Here is a 10,338-nt window from a genome sequence, read left to right on the forward strand (position 1 = left end):
ATCCATTTTCAACCCTCAGCACCACATCAGAGTACGACCAGGAGTGATTCCTGGGCAGTGAGCCAATTGTAATTACTGAGCATTGATAATTGTGCCAGTCCAAAAATGTAGAATAAAATTTTAATTTTTTAAAGAAATTGCTGGGTTTAAATCATGGTTATGATTTAAATTCATTAAATCTAACTTACTAACAAGACATATAACAAGCACTGATTCACTGTGATTGGATTATAAAATAATTCAGCTTCTTTGAAAAACTGTATAAAACATCAATTAATTAACAAAAAATGTGCATGAATCAAGATATTTGCCTTGCACATAGTCAACCCCAGTTATATCACAGAGCCAATTTTAAGAACTGAGCTTTAATGGGTGTGGCCCAATAAGCCACCAATATTTCAATTTATTTTAACAATAAAACTAGTAATTCCACTTACTGGTATATATTCTAACAATAATGACATACAAATTGGAAAAAGCATCTGTATACCCTATTTCATTGCAGCACTACTGACAATATCCAAGAGCTAGGAAAAACATTACCAATAACAGAAAACAGAATAAATACATTGTGGCATGTTTTTTTCCCTACCACATCCCTATCAGTACTAGTTGCTTTTGATTATTTTGATATAGACATTTCTCACTGATATGAGACAATATTATTATTGATTGATCTTTCTGGTAGTCTGTGATGATGAAAGGTATTTTTCCACATACCTTTAGGTTATCTATATGTCTTTGAAAATGTGTCTGCTTAATCTTCTTACTTTTAGATCGGTTGTTTATTCATTTTGTTTTTGACTTTTGGGTGATTTATATCTTGGAAAGTGGCCCTTCATATATGGACTGAAATATTTTCAGCCATTTAGTAGTTGTTTTTTTTTAATATGGAACGCTTCACGAATTTGCGTGTCATCCTTGCGCAGGGGCCATGCTAATCTTCTCTGTATCGTTCCAATTTTAGTATATGTGCTGCCAAAACGAGCAGTTTTTTTTCAATATAGACTTTTTTCACAGTGAAGATAGTTTTCAATGATATTTTGTTTCAATGATTGTGTTATTTCTTTATTTTTACTGTTTTTTTTTGACAACACATTCAAATAATTTAAGAGATTTCTGAAGTCTATATCATGGATGTTTCCTATATTTTCCTCAATTTATTTTTCAAATGTAGGCCTAAAAAATCTTTAATCCATTTTAAATAAAATTTTTTTAAAGAAATAGCATTTGTATTTAGTAATCCTGAGATTTACAGACTAGTAAAGGACATAGATATTTATAAAAATTATACAAACATTTGGAAAATTGTGTCCTTGCAAATAATCATAAAGAATAACTAGGAACTCTGCTGGAACTCTGATGCCAGCACATCTCCCTGTCTCCTGTGCTGTGCTGCATTCTCGGCTTGATTTCATTCTATGTGTGGCTTCATCTGGGGACAGCTTGCCTTCCCTGGAGGTGAGTAGATACACCCAGAAAGGGAGGAGCCAGAGAAGAGTGGCTGTTCCGCTTCCCTATGCGGCCGTGCACATCATTTAGCCAATAGATACAACCACAACACGTAGAAAAACCCACAATACAAGTGTGACAATGGGGAAACAACTCAGGCCAGCGCCAAACATAGAGAATGAAGATGGCAACTCTGATGATCAGAACATGGCCAACCAACTAGTCAGTCTCTCAGATAAGGAGTTTAGAGTCACAATATGGAAGATGTTCACAGAACTCAAAGAAAGTATAGAAGAGAACACTAATAAGAATCAAGAGAATATGAAAATAGAAATCAGAAAACTCCAAACTGAAATTTCAGGTCAAATAACAGGTCTGAAATACTCAGTAGATGAATGAAGAAAAAATGGATGAGCTTCCCCACAAGTTAAAAGCAGCTGAGGATAGAATTAGTACAGTGGAAGATGAGATGAATAACAACTCCATACAGCAGAAGAGATTGGAAAAAAAAAAAGCCTTAAAGCAAATGATCAAACAATGGAAAAATTACTCAAAGAATGGGAACAGATGAAAATAGAAATCTATGATAAGCTCAACAGAAACAAATTAAGAATTATTGGAGTCCCAGAGACCCAGGAAGAAAATCTCCAGAAAGAATCAACAGTCAAGAACATCATTAAAGAGAAACTACCAGAGCTAAAGAATACATGCAATCAAATTCTGCATGCCCGAAGAATACCAACCAAAAGAGACCACAGAAAAAACACCTCAAGAGACATCCTCATCACGATGACAAATCCCACAGATAGAGCAGAATTCAGAAAGCAGCAAGATCAAAAAGGAAATTACATTCAAGGGAATATTCTTGAGATTTACCGCAGACCTGTCACCAGAAACACTCAAGGCCAGGAGGCAGTGGTGGGACATAGTGACAAAACTCAATGAAATAAATGCTTGGCCTAGAATACTGCACCCAGCAAAACTCACTTTCAGGTTTGAAGGAAGAATACATGGTTTCACAGGCAAACAACAGCTCCGAAACTTTACAGACTCAAAACCAGTCTTAAAAGAAAAACTGAAAGACCTACTTTAAGACATGACTGACCAACAGACTCAACAAACTTTGATAGAAAGGTGGCACTAAATCCCAGGACAATTTTTTCTCTCAATGTCAATGGACTAAATGCACTAGTTAAGAGACACATAGTGGCTAAATGGATAAAAAAAAAAAAAACCCTCAAAGATCCTCAAGAATCACTAGCAAATAGAATCCACCAGCTCATCAAAAATGTCATACATCATGACCAAGGAGGATTCATTTCCCAGACCTAAAATAAGGTTTAACACAGAAAAGTCAATAACTTTAATACACCATATCAATAAGAGAAAATTCTAAAAAATTATATGATCAGGCCGAAGAGATAGCATGGAGTAGGGCTTTTGCCTCTCATGCAGAAGGATGGTAGTTTGAATCCCGGCATCCCATATGGTCCCCCGAGCCTGCCAGGAGCGATTTCTGAATGTAGAGCCAGGAGTAACCCTGAGCGCTGCTGGGTGTGACCCCCCAAAAAATCATATGATAATAGCAATAAATGACAAGAAAAATGACAAGTTCAAGTGTCCATTTATGATAAAAACTCTCAGCAAGATGGGAATTGCAGGAACCTCCCTCAATATAGTCAAAACCATTTACAAGCCCATGATTAGCATTATAATCATATGGCTATGGAATAATAAAAAGCCTTTCCTCTATGATCTACAAAAAAGGTTTGTCCTGTCATTATACTATTATTCAGTAGTACTGTCATAAAAATAGTAATTTTATCATAGAAATTAGAAAAATATTCACACATTCACACAGGAAATAAAGAAGACAAAGTCTTATTGTTTGCGTATGTTTTGGTGAAAGGTTTTTTTGCCATCATAAACAAATATGCCATTTGTAGCTCTGAGACTGAAGTCTTTAAAAAATATTATCTTTATTTAAGCAACATTATTACAAAAATGTTTGTAGTTGGGCTTCAGTTATAAAAAGAACAGCCCTTCCTGATATGTGCTTGCAAATGTATTAATTTTTCTTTTAATGCCACTTAATGACCATAAATACTGATAATACATGGCTCATTTTCCAGAAATCTCTTGATTTCTTCTTTAATTTCTTCTCTGATTGTTCAATGGAAGCTGTATAATTTCTAGGAGTTAAAGTTACTTATTCATGTTTGAAATTCACTTCTATTTTAATACATCATAGTTTATATCATTTCTATCCAACTGATTTTTTAGCGGTATATATTTTATAGCAGTGTCTAGCATGTGCTTTATCTTGGAGAATTCTTATTGTTTTTCTACCTGTTTTTTTTTTTTCAAAGAACCAACTCTTGCTTTCATTGATCTTATGGATTATTTTTGGGTGTCTAGTTCATTAATTTATTTTCTAAGTTTTATTTTCTTTCTCCAACTACCTGCTTTCGGCTCATTTCTTTCCTTTTTCTCCAATTTCTTAAACTGTGCCATAAAATCATCAATGTAAGAACTTTCTTATTCCAGATGAATACTTGCAAAGCTATATATAATTTTTTCTTAGTATAATTTTTTTCTGTGTGGCACAAATACTGATCATTTGTATAATCATAATCATTTGTTTCCAAGAATCTTGATTTTCTCTTTGGTTTCATCTCTGGCCACTGGTTATTCAATATTGAGCTATTTAATTTCAAGGAGTTAAAGTTATATCTCTGATCTGTCTCAAACGTATTTATTTTTATATATTTTTAAACACCTTGATTAAAAATATGATTGTTGTTGACTTTCAGTCATGTAAAGAACACCCCCCAAAAAAGTGGAAGCAGAGATAAACAGATGGGACTACTTTAAACTGAGAAGATTCTGTACCTCAAAGGGAATAGTGACTATGATACAAAAGCCAGCTACAGAATGGTAAAAACTATTTACCCAATATCCATCAGATAAGGAGCTAATATCTAAGATAAAAAGTATTGACAGAACTTTACAAAAAATAATATTGCCCCATCAAAATATCGGAAGAAAAAAATGAACAGACACTTTCTCAAGGAAGAAATACAAATGGCCAATAGTCACAAGAAAAATGCTCCATATCACTTAATCATCAGGGAGATCCAAATAAAAACAACAGTGAAGTACCATCTCATGCCACAGAGACTGGCACACATCCCAAAGAACAAGAACAATCAGTGCTGGCTGGGATGTGAGAAGAAAGGAACTCTTATTCCCTGCTGATGGGATTGCCATATAGTAGAGCCTTCCTGAGAAGTAATATGGATATTCCTCAAAAAGTTAGAATTTGAGTTCCCATATGATCCAGCAATACCACTCCTAGGGATATACCCTAGGAATACAAAAACACAACCAAAAAATGCCCTCTGCATTCCTATGTCTATTGCATCTCTCTTTACAATAGCCAGAATCTAGAAATAACCCAGATGCATCAGAGCAGTTGACTGGCCAAAGAATTTTTAAGAAATATACATATTTGGTACATATAAAAAATGCAACAATATGCAGCTGTCAGGAAAAATAAAGTCATAAAATTTTTTATAATGTATGGACATGGAAACTACTATACTGAGTGAAATGAGAAATGAGTCAGTGGGAGAGACAGAATAGTCTCACTCTGTGGAATTTATGAAAAATAAAAAATTGTATGGTAATAATACCCAGAGAAAATAGAGGTGAGCTGGAAGGTCCAGAGCATGATATGAAGTTTACTACAAAATGTGGTGAGTGCACTTAGAGAAATAACTATACTAACAACTGTCAGGACTATGGTAATGAATGAGAGATATAGAATGCCTGTGTGCAATATATGTAGGGGGTAGGGTAAAGGGCAAGGGGGAGGAAGGGGATGGAGGCATTGGTGATAGGAAGTTTGTACCTGTGAAGGGGTGTGTTTTTTTCTATAACTGAAACCCAACTATGAACATGTTTGTAACCATGGTGCTAAAATAAAGATATTATAAAAATGAAAACTAAAAGATAGTATGGCAATAATATAAAAAATGAAGTTATATCTCTGAGTCTGTTTGTAATTCATTTATATTTTCAGTGCATCATAATCTGAGAAGATAGTAATGCAATTTACAACCTTTTCATTTTTTAGAAGTATGTTTAATTTCCCAGCATGTAGTATAACATGGAAAATTTTCCATGTGCAATGAAGAAGAATGTGCATTCATCTATCTCAGGGTATAGAGACATATATATGTGTGCATATATAACTATCTACTATATATACATATACACATTTGTATATATGTATATGTACATATATATGTTTATATAAACATATGTATGTTTATATATATGTATAATATATATAGTATATGTGTATATATAGTATATACACATACATACACATAATATATATACATATAGAGTACATATAGTATTTATATTATATATACATATGTAGTATACATATTATATACTATATATAGTATACATATATATGTATATATACATATATACATCTATGTATGTATGTATCTATGTATATATATATACTCAACCACTCTTTCCATTTCTTCCTCCAAAGGCAGTATGTCCTTGTTGAATATTAAGCTTGTTGGTATATAACGAGGTGATAGGCATTGTTGAATTCTCCCACAACCCTCGTGTTGCTCTTGATGTCTCTCTTCAAATTTATTAGCAGTTGATTTAAGTATTTTGTAGGCCCATTTGGAAGTACATTTAGAAGTATAATTTTGTCTGATAATCAATGCCACTTCAGTCTTTATAAGAGAGTTGTTTGCTTGAAGGATTAATCCCAATGCTATAAAATGTTAAATTCAATATTTTGATCCAGTTTGCCACTTGAATTTCTTAAATGGGATATTTATACATTAACATTGAGAAGGATAATTGTTAGCCTTCTAATGTAGAAGTTTGGTGTGTCACAGAGATTGGCACACATCACAAAGAATGAGAACAAGCAGTGCTGGCAGGGATGTGAAGAGAAAGGAATTCATATTCACTGCTGGTGGGAATGCAGTCTAGTTCAACCTTTATGGAAAGCGATATGGAGATTCCTCCAAAAACTGGAAATCGAGCTCCCATACAATCCAGCTATACCACTCCTGAGAATATACCCTAGGAACACAAAACTACACTACAAAAATTCCTTCCTTACACCTATATTCATTGCAGCACTATTTACCATAGCAAGGCTCTGGGAAACAACCAAGATGCCCTTCAACATATGAATGGCTAAAGAAACTGTAGTACACACACAATGAAGTATTATGTAGCCTTCAGGAGAGATGAAGTCGTGAAATTTTCCTATACATGGATGTACATGGCATCTATCATACTGAGTGAAATAAGTCAGAGAGAGAGAGAGAGAAAGATGCAGAATAGTCTCACTCATCTGTGGGTTTTAAGAAAAATGAAAGACATTCTTGCAATAATTTTCAGAGACAAAAGAGAGGAGAGCTGGAAGTTACGGCCTGCTTCATGAACCTCACCACAAAGAGTGATGAGTGCAGTTAGAGAAATTACTACATTGCGAACTATCCTAACAATGAGAATGTATGAGGGAAATAGAAAGCCTGTCTAGAGTACAGGCTGGGGCAAGGTGGGGAGGAGGGATATTTGGGACTTTGGTGTTGGGAATGTTGCACTGGTGATGGGGGTTGTCCTCTTATATGACTTAAACCCAACCACAATCATGTTTTTAACCAAGTCGTTTAAATAAAATATTATTAAAAAAAAGAAAGAAGTTTGGTGTGTTTATGTTTTGTCTTGCATTAAAGTAGACCTTTTATTAATTCTTTAAGGTTGTTTTCCAGTCTGTAAAGTTCATGAGGTACTGTTGATCAATGAAGTTGTGTATCCTTTCTTCAAACTGAATGATAGTCTGACTGGGTGGTGTATTCTTGTTGTTGTACTCATTTCATTGAATTTTTGACCATTTCCTATACTGCCTTTGGGCCTGGAGGGTTGATTGTTATAAATCTGCTGTAAATCGCAATAATACTTCTTTTCTTTACTTTTTGTTTTTGTTTTTTTGGGCCACATACTGTGACTCTCAGTGGTTATTCCTGACTATGTGATCAGAAATCTCTCTTGGCTTGGGGGACCATATGGGATGCCAGGGATAGAACCGAGGTCTGTCCTGGGTCAGCCTTGTGCAAGGCAAACACCCTACCACTGTGCATTAGCTCAGACACCTCAATAATGCTTCTTTTATGTAATTTCCTTTATGATCTTTATTCTTTCACTATTTATTCTCTGTGTTTTTCATCACTGTTACTAGGATGTGCTTTGGGGTACTTTTATTTGGAACTCTTTCACCTGGTAATCTTCTGGCATCCAAATTGTGGGTAGAAGCAATCTTAAATTCTTGGAATTTAAAAGCATTGATGTTGCTGTCTTCTTTAGAGGGGTTTTCTTACTGGCCTTCTTCTGCCCCAATATTTCTTATGTTGTTCCTTTTAAATTTATGCCAAAGGTCTATTATTTTCTCTTCACTCATTTTGAGGATATTTTTAATCTTCTGATAATTTATTTTAAGACACTTTTTCAGCCTCTTCTGTTGAATGGAGTTGTTATGCAGTTCATCTTTTGCTCACTGATTCTGTGGTCAGTAGTTATTACTGCTGATTAATCTTTCCTGTGAATTTTTGATTTCACCTACAAAATTTTTCAATCCTGATATTTTTGATTGAAGTTTTCTTATTTCTACTTCATATATTCTTTTTGTTTTGTTTCATTTTTTGAGGGGGCCACACCCATGGACAATCGGGGGTTACGCCTGGCTATGCACTCAGATTGCTCCTGGCTTGGGGGACCATATGGGATGCTGGGGGATTGAACCACGGTCTGTCCTAGGCTAGCGATTGCAAGGCAGATGCCTTACCTCTAGTGCCACTCTGTCTTATGGGATGTTTGTCCATTGTTTATTTGACTTCTTTGAACATTTTTAACAGTTCTTTTCTAAAGTCTTGATCAGAGATGCTATATAGATGGTTGAGTCTTTATTCACTATGTGTGTGGGTATGGCAATGGTTTCTCATTGCAACCTTTGTAGTGTGGTCCTATGTGTTGTCTTGGAGCTTCTTGACTAGAATAAAATGTTTTCTGAGTTACTCACTTCACTTCAGTTCAAAATGGCTCTTTATTTCACAGACTTCCCATAGCCTACATCATTCTCACCACTGCAGACCAACAATCATTTTCTTCCTCTCTGGCCACACTATTGCCTGGGCTCACTTACCTCAATTCAGTAAAAAAAGACTTTGCCTAATCCTAATCTATTTTCTTTTAAAATTTATCCATCTTGTTAAAAGTTGATTTATTTTATTTCTGTTTCATTATTTGTTTTAATGTAGCTATTCCAGTTTTTTAAACTTTTTGTTAAAGTTTTTCTTTTTTATATAATTTTTTATTATTTTTAAATATACTTACTCTCTATACATGAGTTTGCTAATTTCTCAACTCTCAAATGTAATTCACTGTTTGCATTTGTTTAAATGCCATATTGTTATTATCTAGAGGCCAGTAGAACTGAACCATAACATACATAGGCTTATTCTTAATTCATTGTGTAGAGATCACTCTTATCCTCTGTATGGAATCTACATGGTGCCTGATATATACTTGACTTTGCTATTTGCAAGGAAAACACCCTATCTGTTCCACTTTCTACAATCCAGTGTGATATAATTTTTATTTAATTACAATATAGTTTGAAGTTTGAGAACAAGCTGCCAAGGGTTTTCTTTTTTAGTCTCATAATTGCTTGTGATTCAGGTTCTTTTGTGGTTCCATGCAAAATTTAGAATTATTTGCTTCATTTCCTTAAAAATTGCCATTGGGATTTTCATAGACATGTTGTTGTGTCTGCAAATTGCTTTAGGTCAGTAATTTTCAACAAGCCTGTGGAACAAAGCCAGGCTGCTGAAATTTCCTTCCTGTCTACAAAAAAAGTCATTGCTGTTTAACACAGTGATTTTTCCATTAGTAGTTTACAGACTGGTGGCAATCTGCATCAGGCAAAGACTGAAATTCATTACAAAGGTATTTTACCATATCAAATGTACTATTGTGTATTTTGTTCCTTTTCAATGAGATTTTATCTTCATTTAAATTCCTATAATTCAGTGTTTCTCAAATTTTGTTTTGTTTTGTTTCTGCAATCGTGGTCCTACTGAAATCTTATTTTCTTCCTGTGTTCCCTTTGCACCTGTCCAACCATTTGCCCACAAATAGTTCTATGCTGAGACTTTCTAATTACTTTGGGCTTATAATTTTTCTTGTGGATTCATTGGTATATTCTTGGAGCCTACAGAAGCTCATATGATCCCTTGTTGAGAAACCATGCTTAAACCATATCTTCATTTAAAAAGTAATATATATTTGTATACCTATTTTATAACCTACTACAATATTGCATTCAAGTTTAATTTCTGTATATTTTTCTTGTCTAATGTTTCTAAGCCTTTTGAAGCAGTAATGGTGAAAGTTGCCATTCCTTATTCCTAATATTAAGAAAAAATTCTTTCAGTTTTTTCACTTCTATGTTAGTTTTCATTTGTCTGTTATATTGTGTTCAGTTATATTTCTTCCGGTTTTAATTTACTGGATGTTTTTATGTCACAAATATGTGCTGAATTTTGTCAAGACGTTTTATGAGGAGAGAGAGAGATAATATAGAGTTCAGAATGCTTTTTGTGGTTCAATCCCTAGCTCCCCATATAATCCCAGTGCCCTACAAGGGCTGATTCCTGAATACTATTGAGTCTACTTACCCTGAAAGTAAAATAAATTCTGATCATTGGACTCAAAGGTCTCTGACATCCCTTCATGCATTCCATTTACATGACCTTCAGAAATGCAGGTGTACACAAA

The 10,338-nt window shown here is 34.2% G+C and overlaps 1 non-coding gene across 1 annotated transcript; it reads right to left on the reverse strand.

Annotated features, from left to right (window-relative positions):
• Positions 1-884: 884 nt before the first annotated feature.
• On the reverse strand, positions 885-991 carry LOC126008459 (U6 spliceosomal RNA). The gene has a single exon (XR_007495789.1). It is a non-coding gene; the product is annotated as a U6 spliceosomal RNA (small nuclear RNA).
• Positions 992-10,338: the final 9,347 nt, after the last annotated feature.

Source organism: Suncus etruscus, chromosome 4 (assembly GCF_024139225.1).
Source record: "Suncus etruscus isolate mSunEtr1 chromosome 4, mSunEtr1.pri.cur, whole genome shotgun sequence".
Lineage (NCBI taxonomy): Eukaryota > Metazoa > Chordata > Mammalia > Eulipotyphla > Soricidae > Suncus > Suncus etruscus.